General features: G+C 35.7%; 1 protein-coding gene across 1 annotated transcript in view; it reads left to right on the top strand.

Moving 5' to 3' along the window:
- Positions 1 to 13,200, top strand: part of EXOC4 (exocyst complex component 4) — a 911,913-nt gene that overhangs the window by 761,181 nt on the left and 137,532 nt on the right.

Here is a 13,200-nt window from a genome sequence, read left to right as displayed (position 1 = left end):
AGCAGCTGTCTGCCTCCACGCCGCCATCTTGGCTGGAAGTCCTAATATAACTTTTTTTGTAATTTGCCATGAAATCCTCATTCCTTTTTTTTTTTTCCTTTCATATGATCAGATTGACTTGATTATGGTGGCTGTCAGCTGTCTGTATTCTAAGATTAAAACAAAACTATTTTTTAAAGTGTATTTGAAAGATTTTCATACATTGAATCTAATTTTGCAGATATAAATCTTCCAAACTCTCCATAGTTCTCTACATTCCACTTCATTTGTGGAGTTATTTATAGAAGAGAGAGTAACTCTACTAAGAGTAAAGCTTAATGTCTTTAATAACTTACAAATATACCTACATGGGAAAAAATTTTTACTAACCTTAAAGGTAGTCACCAAACTGTAGGGTTTGACTCTTTCATGGTTTTCTATCCTCAAAAATATTCAGATCTGTGATCTCCATTTGAAATTTTCTTCAAATAATGTAAATCAGAAGTGTCAAACTCATGAAGGCTGCTGCAGACCACATGAGCCCCCAACACTCCTCAGTGTCCCAGCCAGATTAAAATATAATTGGAAAATGTTTAACAGAGTAAAAAAAGGTAATAAAAAACAAAATGTTTACCTGTAATTTTTTAAGTCAGTGTATAGCATGCAGGTTCTATTGCTATTTGAGCTAACACTACTACTATAAATCTCAACCATCCAGGCCTGCCTGTATGACTTCCAAAATTCCTCATAGGGGTAAGTCCATCAAAAGTGCTAGAGGTTTTCCTTGTTTTCCCCGACATTACAGGGGAGCGTACCTCAAGCCATGCCTTTTTCTTGCCCCCTTACCAAGCCATGTCCCCTTCCCATCATACAAGTCCTGATGACATCTTTGATTCTTAATTCTTTTTTGGAGTTTCTTCTTAGTTGTATGTTTCAGCTCACTCATCCATCATCTAGTTGCTGTCCTCGAAGAATGCTCCTCTATAGTTCTTTATGTCCCATACCTCACTGCAACAGTGCTCCTCTATATAACAATGCTCCTCTATAGTTCTTTATGTCCCATACCTCATAGCAAGCCTAGTTGAATGTTAGTATTAACAAGATGGGCCTTTCTTTTCATTGAAAGCTTGAGAAATAGAAGAGATTTGCAATTTGTGTTCACTTCTAGGCCCTAATCACCTATCTGTACTGTCTGTTCCAAATTTAAGTAATAGTAATTGGACAAACTCTATGGAGTGTCCATTCAGATGGATATTGATCTGGACAATAGACCTTCTGCATTCACAGCTTTTTATATTACCAGGTTTTTTTTTTAGATAAGACCAGACATTGATTTGACCTTGATTGTTCCTGTGTTTAGCTTCATCCTGTCTCTTTAAATGTACATATATTACAATAGCTATAGTTGTGATGATTAAGAAAACAATTTCTGATATAATTTTTTATGTGTATGTGACACACATTGTTTTCTAGTGTTGTGTTTCTTCTTCCCATTTTTCCACATGCCATTTTTACATAATATTATGTTGCATTTTGTATTTAACAAAGGCTTTTCAGTGACTTTTCTACTGAAATGGGCTGCTTTGGGAAGTAGTTTGCCCTCTCATTGGAGTTTTTCTAACAAACACTGGATGCTCATTTGTTGGATTTATAACAGAGAGAATTTTTGTTTAAGTTAGGATCCTCAAGTCATAGATTTAAGTTCTTTGGGAGGGACCATAAATATTGTCTAGCCTAGCCCCCAAGTGAGTTAACAGAGATAGAGATTAAGTGACTTGTCAGTGGACACCCAGCCCGAGTCTCTGGGACAGGGTGTCCTGTGCCGTGCTGCCTGATGACATCTCAGCTTTCTAATTTTGAGATTTTGTATTCAGTTCCTTTAGAGATGAAAGTTAAGGTTTCTAGTCTTATTTCAAAAAGAACTCCACAGCGCTTTAAGGTCGGGGGAGAGACAGATTAAAATTCAAGACCAGGCTTTTCTGGATTATACTTTAACTAATTGAGTCACACTTCTTCCCAATCTTACTTTAGGTTCTAATAAGTCTCTAATGTTTATTTTAAGAAAATGGTGAGGGGAGGGAGTGACCTGCAGGTCTGTTCTGTTTTGTGTGGGATGGTTTTTGTCATCTTAACCTGTCACATATTCCATCGTGATTAAAATCTGAAAGTCAGGTAAGTACTAGAAGACTTTTCATTAATATTCTAGTGTGATGGGCTTGACAAGGACCTTTGATTAAGCACATTAGAGGGCCCTGGGACTTGGCCTGACCAAGAGTAGTGGGAAAGCAGACTTCACTTCCTGTAATTAATTTTTACAACTCTTACAGCTTCTTGGCACTTGTATGAATATGGAAAATGGTACTCTTTACATTGCATAAAGGTTAGAGTGCCTTCATTCCTAAGATGAAGCCCTTTATTCTTCTTGTTTTAGCTTTAAAAGTAGACGATTCTTAGACTAACTTTTGAATTGAAGGAAAAATTTCAGCAATGATTTTAGTGATGAGAGAGACTGTATGGCTCTGTGGATAGAGACGTGGCCTCAGAACCACAAAGGCCTGGGTCTGAATCTGACCTTGGATGTCTGACAGAGACTGGCTGATGAGCCTAGATGGGTTATTTAGGTAAGGGGGTCAAACTCAAATAGAAATCAAGACCATCCATCTACACATTAGGATCCCTGCAGGCTGCAGGTAGCTTAATACTAAAATGTAATTATCATTTATGTTTTATAGTATTTTCATTTATTTTGTTAAATATTTACCAATTACATTTTAATCCGGTGAGGGCCCACACTCAACGAGTGTTGTGAGCTTCAGTGCAAAGCTGGCTGGGAATTTGATACCTTGGTTCTCCAGAACTCCCTAAAATTATATTCCAGAGAAAGTGCTCCCCTTTACTGGTAGATCTTTCCTCACTCAGGAGCTCCCAATATCTGTGAAATCATGGGTCCAGTAGCCAACCCTATCCTTTATTGGTATAAAAAGAAAAGTATTATATAATTCTTACTTTACTTGGAAAACCTTGTTTTCTTTTGCATTGCTTTTCTAGATCCTAGCCAGGTTTCTTTTCTTCCTAATAAAAGTAAAAAAATGACCCAAAGACAGGGATATGCTGGAACCAGCTCCAGGAACAAGAGCTGATGGTCAACTTTTCGGTATGAATGTTTATACCCTAGAAATAAGAAAAGATTAGAAATCAGTTTTTTGATTGTTATATAAGCATAGAAGCATGTTTAAGAAAATATGAAGTACATTTGATTAGAGAGAGAATTATGTTTGTTCTATTTATAGATGTATGTATTTTTTTCTTTTTTTGTTAGAGCAAGCAATTCCTTAAGCAGAAGGATATGACTGGTGGAACTATATTATTCTGGCTATGAGATCTAAAGAACATATATGTACTCTCAATCAGAGCACATTTTACTGCCTTACAATCAGATGAATGATAAGAATTTAAGTCTGTTAAGGGATTAAAAAGGTTACACAATATACTAGAATAATAGTAATCGATTAGAATAATAGTAATCGACCAGCATAATAATTGACAAGGAATTGAATGTGCTTGGGAATTAAAGTTAATGCTCCATCAGTTGGTATCATCCTAAGCTCCGTCACTGGTACTCTAAATTCAACATTTTCTGTAGCTTACAGAGCTTTATCATTTGGCCTCTCATACTACAGCTTTTGCCTTTTGTTATTATTGGTCTTTTGACATATTAGGAAAGCACATTGGAAACCATAAAATGCTATAGAAATCTGAACTACTATTCTTATATGTCATGCTTGCTATTCTAGGCAAGAGCTCTGGTGAATGTTTGAAGACATTATTAGAATATATCTAGGAGAAACAATGTGATAGAATGCCCAAGAGCCATTTATTTTTCTAACTCAAAGGCAATAAAAATGGAAAATCATTGTAGTAGAAATGGGAAGGAAAAAAAGGTGGTTATTGAGAGACAAATATGAGGAAGGCCTAAAACTAAACATATCAACTTGTTTTGGAGAATATATAAAGATAATTGCAAAGAGAAATCAGAAGAAATTACAAAATAATAACAATAGTAATAAAAATAATAAGACCTGGCAACATTCAGAGATTTTCTTTAAAATTCTTTGATTGGTATTTGGGCTGTTTGGATGATAGAAATTATGTTGAGATTTATTTTTACTGGTTTATGAAACAATTAAATTAGCATAATTTAAAAAGGCAACTAAAATATTCTCTTTCAGATGAAAAAAAAAAGCATCAAACCTCATAATTATCATTTCTAAAGTTTCCTTTGGCATGATATTTAAAATTTTAACAAAGAAATAATAGAAGATCAGGGAAAAATTTGAATTCTCACAAGACAAATTAGCCACCTTTTAAGCTGAAAAAGGAGCAAAATACCCAAAAGTAGGAGAGAAATAAAAGATCAATCGTGAAGATTTGGGGGGGGGGGGGCAAATAGGAAAAGTGTCTTCCATGCTGGCTTAGAAAAGTCCTGTCAGCAACCTGAGTTTTGATTTCCTCATTTGAAAAATGAAGGAATTGGGTGATATCATTTCTAAGATCTTTTTCAATATTAAAGAAAAAATAGCAGAATTTTACAAAAATCTACAATGACTTTAGATCAAGATATCTTGCTTTAACAGCATAAATTCAATCAGAAGGGTGTCAGGGGAAAAATTTAGAGAGGCTAAATGGTCATATAAAGAAAAGAACAGTTGTTTAAAGAGATCCAAAGAAGACCAAGAGCAAGAAAGTCTATAGATATACTTGAAGGAAGAAGTAGAAAATAGATCTGATGGAAGAAATTTGGACTTTGCTTGCTAGCTACAACAAAATGCTTGGAATGGAGGCATTTATTTCACCACATCAAAACATCTAATGTGATTTTTATTAATGTAGTTATAAAAAAGAAATGCACAAGAAAATATAAATATATTAAATTAGAACAAGGGAAGAGATAGCTTTACTGAAACTTTTTTTTTTTTTTTTTTTTTTGCTTCATTAAATGAAGGTTAGAGATGGATGTAGGTACACTGCCAATCAGACCTGAATGAGAAAGAAACCTAAATCTCAAAATTAAACATAAAAGACTAGTACTTAACTGGGGATCAACTAAAACATATCTATTAATATTCAAAGTGATTCATTTAGGACTGTAGTATTATTATTATACCACAGTTGTATGGCTGTTGTTAATATAAGATTGGCAATAAAATTTGACTTAAACATTGCATAAACACTAATCTAGTAAAAGTTTTTTGGGGGATCATACTGTTAAAAGTTCAGTGACTTGGTGTTTTTTACATGCTAATTTTTTTGTCGCAGATTCATTATTGGCTTAACAAAAATTAAAGGGAATTTCTAATATTGAAAGCAGCACATTGCACTGACTGATTTTAAAACTAAGGACCTATCACAGGCCACATCGGCAATAGGTTAGGATTTATGTGGATACTTGGCTATGTTGACTGTATGAAGGTAATCTTAATTTATAATAACTGCTTCCATTAGTCATCTTGTTTCCTTTCTCTTACTTCTAGAAATATTAGCTTCAGGGAGCAAGGCGGGTAGTTATAGTTGTTTTTCAAGATTTTTCACATAATGATTGATTTCAATATTTCCAGAGTGTCTATGTGGCTCAGACAGAGAGGTGAGTGACCACCATATAATAAAAACAGTGGAGATATCTCTAGGAACAAACTGAAGGTCAGCAGACCAAATAGTCCCTAATGCAAAAACCCCTCCCACCGCTGACCCCCATTGGCTGAAGGTCTTACATTCTAAACACGGGAACTACCCAGGAAATTGGGCTTTGGCCAATAAAAGTATACCTGCCCATATTTGGTTTAGGCTGAGGTAGGAAGTGAATGATGTCATGGAAGAATAGCAGGAAGGGGAGGTAGGTATGTCCTAATGGGTGTTGGTTCGGGCCTACACCAACTCTGGGGTGGATGAAGCCTTACTCAATTTTCACAACTGTCTCACTCTATCTTGTTTATGTTAAAACACCTTTGTTTTTCTGTGGTCTGTGTATTTAGCCTACATATTAAGCACATGCGTTTCCTGTATTACCAACAGCTCATCTCTTGATCATAGGATTTTAGTTTTCAAACTAAAAACATAAAAAAGAAAATCCTTCTTCAGATTAGAGCAAAGGACAGGTATGATAGTGAATTTTCTCTCAGTAAAAGCCACTGAATATCATGTCACTTTTGCCCCCTTTAACCTTGATAAGAGTTTCTCAGTCAACCCATAGTCCCTTGAACCAATTATCTGTGGTCTGTCCTGAGGCTCCGATGAAAAAACAGATTAAAAATAGAATAATTGCTTTTCTAATGAAAAACAAATACTTAGAATGAAGGAACCACATGTATTTATTTGTGAGTTCATTGGTAGAAAACTTTCAAGATGTTTGTCAGTAAACCAACTGATAAAACATGGAGACTCTTCCCAGAGCTGGTATTGTTAACCTCTAAGCAAGATAAGCCAGAAGATAGACAAATTGTCTATTTGAGATATTTAAGTGAACAAATGATTAGCAATGGAATCATAGACCCAGAAATTCAAGTGATTTGGAAGATTCACTAATCCGGTAGGGGCCCAGGTGGGTGTGAACTTGGCCTCCCTGAGCCGCTGTACCACAGACAGCTTCCCCAGTGTCACTCTTGTAGCATTCTTATTCCTAACCTTAGACCTTTTCCACCCCAGGAAGATCGCATGTATGTTGAACTCAGGGTTTTTGTTTCCTTGTCCTCTTTCTTTCCCATCCTCCCCCATTTGCTTCCTTTCCAACCACCTCATCCTATCTGTTCCTCTCACCTTAAAATTTTTAAATTAGATATTTGACTCTGCCCATTCAGCGGCTCAGTCAAGTTTTGTTTATGCTTGAGAAGCTTTAGTGCTAGACCATAGTTAAGCAATCTTCTGTCTGTCAAGCAGGTTGTTCTGGAAAGGGGGGAGAGGGCAGAATACATGGTTTCTCTTCTACTGGTCCCCATTTGCCGTGATTTGACAAATCTGTGTTATGTCTTTGTTCCTCTAATGCTATTAGAGTTGATTGTTCAGCCAAGGCCAATTCCCCGGCTAGAAGTGATTTGTGGACGACTTGAAGTGGGAAGATCTGAATTACTGGAAAAAGACAAAAGGAAAAGAATGATTTTGCAATTCTTTTTTAAGAGCTCATGCATATAGTACGATGCACAGAGCAGGAGGCCAGAAACAAGACACTTGGCTTTTAACATTGATTCTTAAACTATATTACCGAGTATGTCAGGCAGTTAGGTGGTGCAGGGCTGGAGTCAGGAAGACTCATCATCCTGAATTCAAATCTGGCCTCAGACACTCAGTAGCCTTGTGACTCTGAGCAAGTCATTTAACTGCTCTTTGCCTCAGTCCCTCACATATAAAATGAGGACAGCTGGAGAAGGAAATGGCAACCCATTCCATTATCTTTGCCAAGAAACCCTATAGATAGAATCCATGAGGTCACAGAGAGTTGGAAACAACTGAACAACAACCAGGTAGATCACCTTCTACCTTTGATTTTAATTTTCTCTGTCCTCAAAAATGTTAAACAAATATTTGTCATCATCGTGCCTCGAAGCAATATACTGAAAGAATTAAAAAGAATAATTACTATATTACTTTACTATAATAATTACTATATATATGTATATATAATTATATATAATAATTACTATATTACTTTAGTGAGCTTTAAGCTCACTAAAGAGGGGAGAGATGGGATTAAAAACTCAAAAAAGGCCCAGACCAAGTTGGAAGACCAGAACCCAGAGCAGTAAGTGGAACCAAACTACAAGACAGATTAAGGAAGGGTGCAAACAGCTATCATGTAATATAACGCAATAACTCATATATGGGTGCACTCAGGGAACAGAGTTAGTCGACTCAGCAGAGCCAGGCAAATACAGGCACCAGGGCCAGAGTAAAGAGCACTTAGAGCCAGGGTGCAAATCTTCTTCACAAATTAGACCAAGAATACAGTCAAACAAACTGTGTGGTACAAGACATGATGCCCAGATAATACAGACAAGCAGTTGCTGGCATAGCAGCCTATTCCCTCTCAGGAACCACACTGACTGCACACCTGGCCCATTATTGGGGGGCCAAAGAAAGATTAGCGGTCTGCATTTAGGAAAGGCATAGCAGTAGAAGGGCCATCAGGCATTGGACTGAATAGGAATGGGTAAGAATTTAATTCGCAAAACCATAAAAATTTTAAACCATCTAAAGTAGGAAAACTTATAATCAAATCAGTCTTCTGATTCTAAAATTGTATCCCTTTTCTACTATACCACTCAGAATCTAAAGGGATAAAACATTCTCCATTTTTCTTTCTGTGAGAATTTCTGTGGACATTGGAGATAAAAGAATGGTGTCAAGTACAGCTAGAAAGTACTTATGAAGTAGAGGGAGTTGTGATTGAATATATTAGCAAGATGTGGACAACAGTTTTAGCAAGTGGGTGAGAGTAGGAAGGGAAAGCAAGAAATAAGTAACAAGGAACTGGCGATCAGATAAAAGGTAGACTAGTGAGATAAAAGCTAAGATCATTATGAAAAAAACTTAAAAATCTGATGAAAGTAATCAGATTGAGTACTGTTCCATGGTTTTTGACTGTCTGGTGCCATAGTTTAAATAGAGATCAGTTTTTTGATTATTACTAGCCTGACAGACTGGCATTACACAAATAGAACCATCTTTGAAAGATGGAAGAACGAGCAGTTGTGAAAAGCTGAGTGATAGATGAGAGCATCATTATCACAACTGACTAGAATCAATTAAGCATCATTAAAAAAGTAGATGAACCCCTAATCTTTTTACAACCTTTATCAATTTGACTTGCAATTTGCTTGGTACCTGATCTTGGATAGACCACTTTTCTTCATCTCAGCTTCTCCATCTTTATAATGAACCTTAATTACTCCAAATGTAGTAGAAGTTAGTAGAAGTTAATACAGTATTGGTGATTTTAAGAAGAGCCAATTTATGTTAGCAGACCTGCAGATAAATCATTCAAACTTTGTCAAAGTGACAGCTGAACATATGGACTATGATGATAGGGTCCAAGTATGATGGTTCCACTGTCCTTAATGAAAAAAAAATCAGTATGTTAAGATGGTTTTTACCTTACATTGTCCATTTTTCTTCTGGTCTCCTTGTCCTCCATTTTCATATTTACATACTTTCGGGATGGTATGTTGGTTGGAGATTTTGCCAGGCTGTCTTTAGAGTGGAATGTTGTTGTTCAATCATTTTTAGTAGTGTATTTCTAAGACTGGACTTGAACTCTGGTCTTCCTGCCTTCAGGCCTGGAATTATATACACTGTGCCACCTAGCTACCACAAAGTAGCTTTTACTTTCCACCATGTTTTTTGCTGCCATAAAAAATGATACTGCTTATACTGGTCCACCCTACTTCATAGAATTTTACAAATGAATTATATTTATTGCTTTTGACAAGCATCTCTCTAAAGCACTTTCTGAGCTCTCTTGGTCTCCTTGATGTCTAAGTTAATTTTTATTAGTTATACCACTAGAGAAAAATTTGATGTCATAAACAGGATAAATATGAAGCATTTAAGAAATGGAGTAATCTGCACAAAGTGAAGCAAAGTGAAATCAGATTCAGATCTGTGTGTGTATTCCATGCAAATCTATTAAGAAGGGAGGAAGAGAAGGAGGACTAGAGAACAGGACCTCTGTCAAGATAGTGTAACTTCAGATAGGCCTAAAAGGAGACACAGAACAAAAACATTTTCTTTGCTTAATTTTTTAAAATTTCATTTTACCTTTTTAAAAACTAAGGATCTGGAATCAGATTTTGCTTTGTTTTATATGTATAATTCTGCATGATACAAAATTATAAATTGCATTCACAGAAATTGGGTAAAATATTACAAGCATCTCTTATTAACACCACTCTGGCTTCTGCTGCCACCCAGGATGTCCTCTAGGTACATCAGATTTTAGCTAGGGTGTGTGTGTGTGTATGTGTGTGTAGGGATTTTTGCTTTTTTCATGTAGGTCTTCAAGAGGATCAAAATATGGCTTGTGTCTATCTAGCATAGTTAAATAAGGATACACTCATTTCCAGGAGACTGACTACTTGGCAATATATTTTGACCATGGAGTTAGGAAACAGAAAACTCCAAAATGCTCCCCATTCTTTTGCAAAATAACCCCTTTCTACTTCTGCACTGATGATAAGGAAGAAGAGACGGCTAAGAATCATCCAGATTTTTTTTAGGCAGTCTATAAATTTTAATTTAGCTTTTGGCATCCTATTGTAAAATGCTTATCCAATGACCAGTGTTGACATATTAATAGAGATGCTGAATTGTGTCATTCTTCTTCTTCTCCCTCTGTTCTCCCAAAAGATGAAAAAAAGTTACAACTAAATTGATAAATGAATAGGAAATTCTTTCTGACAAAGCAAATAAAGGAGTTGACAGAATTAATTTTATTATATGTCCAAAGACAACATTGAGCATTTCATAAGACATTTAGACATCTTTTATACTGCAGTTTATGATAAGCATCTACAAGAAGATAACCATGACAATAATTGCAGGTTATACATTATGATCTTTGTGAAGAATGAAGATGTTAAGGAATTTCTTGAAGAACTCAGTAAGACCCTCAAGAGTTTAATTGACACCTAAGACGTAGTAACAGAGAAAACATGTCCTCTGATTATTTATATCAAACAAATCCTAAAACAAGGAGGCATATTATCTTCAGAACTATTTACCACTATCAGATCCATTAGAAATGCAACGTGAAAGAGGAATTCCCTAAAGATCAATTGTGTCAAACTCAAATAGAAAAGAGGACCACTAAACCATATATGAGAATCCTTGTGGGCTTCTGTTGTATTTTTATCTATATTATTAAATATTTATGATTACATTTTAATCTGGTTCTGGCAACAATTGAAAACCTGAAGGCCCTGTGTTTGGTACCTCTACAATAGAAGACAAGATATTTTAGGTTCTCCTATTTTAGATTGACATTGTACTGATTATATCAAAACAACAAAAACTGCAGAGTAAGATCCATGATCTGATGAAATTCATGATAGTAAAAGAGTTTGACTTAAAACAATCCACATAGGAAAAGCCGAGTAAATGAAGAGTTCCAAATGCAATTGGATACCCATGAACATTAAGAAATCTTAATCCTGAAGTCCCTACAAAATATCATTTTATATGTCTCTTTCTTTTCACAGCAAAACTTGTAGAAAAATGTGTCAGTATTTTTTGCCTCAGTTTCTTCTCATTTATCCACATATAGCAATCTGAATTCTGATCTCATCATTCAACTGAAACGTCTCTGTCCAGTTACAATTATCTCTGATCATTTAGCAGCCAAATGACTTTTTCTTAATCATTATCCTTGCTTTTTGTAAAGCATTCCACTCTATTAAAATAACCCTTTTCTTTCTCAATGGGTTTTGTGATACTGTTCTCTTGATTTTTTTCCTGCCTAAAAACACTTTCTCAATTTCCTTTACTAAATCATTGTCCTGTTGTTGTGCAGTCACTTCAGTGATGTCTGATTTTTCATGGCCCCATTTTGGCATTTTCTTAGCAAAATATGGAATGGTTTGCCATTTTCTTCTCTAAATTGTTTGACAGATGAGGAAACTGAGGCAAAAAGGGCTAAGTAACTTGCCCAGAGTTGTACAACTAGTAAGTGTCTGACGCTATATTTGAAGTCAGATGAGTTTTCCTGATCTTATGCCCAGTGCTCTGTCCACTGTGCCACCTAGTACCATTTTCCATATTATCAAATGCTAATCAATTATGAATGTCTCACAAGGCTTTATCTTCGGGCCTTTTTTCTTTATATTTCTTCTCAATAATCTCATTCAGCTCCCCTTTAATTCCTGAATTCATCATCTCTCTGAAAATCAATCCATCTATCTCTATCCTTTCTCTCCCTGTTTCCACAAAACCAACTACTTTTTGGATATTATCAGATATCTTACAGGCATCTGAAATTCAAAGCTGAGCTCATGATCTTTCCTCTAAAACCTAATATTTTGCTAGCTTTGTCTACCAAGAGGTCATCTTTCCAGTGCCACGTGTTCACAACTTTGGAATCATCCATTCCCTCTCACTTTGTATATCCATTAAACTGACAAGTATTATTGATTTTACTTTCACCACATCTTTCTTATCTGTACCTTTCTCTCCATCTACAGCCACCACCTGATTCCATAAGGCCCTTATACATCTCATCTGTACTACTACTGTTGTTCATTGGTTTCAGATGTACCCAACTCTTTGTGACCCCATTTGATATTATGGTAGTAGCTTCTTAATTGGTCTGCCTGCTTCTTTCTCCCTCTCTATTTCATCCTTTACATAGTTGCTATGGTCTGGCTATGTCATTGTTCTGTTCAAAAAACTCTAGTGGCATCCTATTATCTCTATGTTCAAATTCAAATTCTTCCATTTGGCTTTTAAAAGTTTTCTCAGTCTAGCTCCAACCTAGCTTACCAGCCTGTTCATGAGCCCATTTATCCAGCCAAACTGTGTTTTGTACTTTTTGTCATTCCATCTGTTCATCTCCCATTACTGTGCTTTCATTGAAGCTATTCCCTATGCATGAAATACATATTTCCCTCACTTTTGCCTTCCTGTTTTCCTTCAAAACTCTGCTCAAGACCTTTCCTGAATATCCATTTACTAGTGCCTGCCCCAAGATAACTATGTATTTTATCTTGTATAATGTCATGCATTATTTATTTTTCAAATATACTTAAGTGTACGTATTGTTTTCAAGAATAATTAACATTCATATAATGCTATAAATATAATAAAAGGAGAAGATTGGTTTAGATGCTGACTATTGGCCATTTAGGAGGTATACTACCATTCTAGTGGACTGATGACCACATCCTCCACAATCCTTAACTACATATCCTACCATCTCTGCCTTCAGTCTAACCCCAGAACCTTTCCAATATTGTGCAGAATTAATAGCTATTCTTTTTTCCCTCACTGAGTTTTTATTGCCTATTTTGCTATCTTGTAGACTCCTAAAGTGTGAATTTACAAGGTTCTGCAATTCTTTTAAAAAAAATGGCAGTGAAGTGGCACGAAGTAAACCATTTCAAAATTCTGTGGTTGTAAGACCCCTCCACCAGCACCTTGCATGCACACAGATCCTTGAAGGAATGGGTTTTCTGAGTAACTGGC

The sequence above is a fragment of the Sminthopsis crassicaudata genome, chromosome 5, assembly GCF_048593235.1.
Source record: "Sminthopsis crassicaudata isolate SCR6 chromosome 5, ASM4859323v1, whole genome shotgun sequence".
NCBI lineage: Eukaryota > Metazoa > Chordata > Mammalia > Dasyuromorphia > Dasyuridae > Sminthopsis > Sminthopsis crassicaudata.
Note: the sequence above shows the minus strand (reverse complement) of the source record. Positions and strands in the feature narration are given on the sequence as shown.